The following is a 772-nucleotide window of genomic DNA, read 5'->3' as shown; positions in this document are numbered from 1 at the left end:
AAAGTTTTTTTATGAAAAATAATGCAGATGTATAACAATCCACCAATGCAAGTTCAGAAATGAATGCAGATCCTTTACTTTGCGATACAAACGCAATTCCCACCATTTCCACTCACGATCGAGGCCTCGAAAGTGACCGCCCTCTTCTTCCTCCTACAACTTCATCTAACTTCTTTCACTCAAAATGCACGAAATTCTGCCGCATGAAATTATGTAGAGGCCTCGTCGGGCGGATATAAGGTAGATAAGGAAGGCGTTGTAACAGAAGAATCAAAATAAAAGTGGAAGAACATAAGGAAATGGGAGCTATTCTGGACCCACAGCCAAACCCGACAAACCATTGCAATACACCCCGAACGTTAGCGCCGCCTCAAACATGGAATTGCAGCTGGCGCTGTTTTTTTAAACAATTGATATTAAAATAAAACGTAGCCTAAAACCACCGGGATTTTATGCTGATTCCGAATCTGTGTCCAAAACTTTTCTCCGATGTGTAGTTCTTGAGTTTTAAGCGGACATCCAGACAGACACACACACATATACACACACAGACAGTCCTCCTTTATATATAGAGATTTAACTTGATCCAGACATTCCTCACACAGATCCACATATATGATGTTTAACTTAATCCAGACCTTCCCCACACAGATCCACATGTATGATATTTAACTTAATCCAGACCTTCCTCACACAGATCCACATTTATGATGTTTAACTTAATCCAGACCTTCCTCACACAGATCCACATATATGATATTTAACTTCATCC

Source organism: Myxine glutinosa, unplaced genomic scaffold (assembly GCF_964187855.1).
Source record: "Myxine glutinosa unplaced genomic scaffold, kmMyxGlut1.1 SCAFFOLD_1026, whole genome shotgun sequence".
NCBI classification, from domain to species: domain Eukaryota; kingdom Metazoa; phylum Chordata; class Myxini; order Myxiniformes; family Myxinidae; genus Myxine; species Myxine glutinosa.
The sequence above is the reverse complement of the archived record's forward strand: the minus strand, read 5'-3'. Positions refer to the sequence as shown.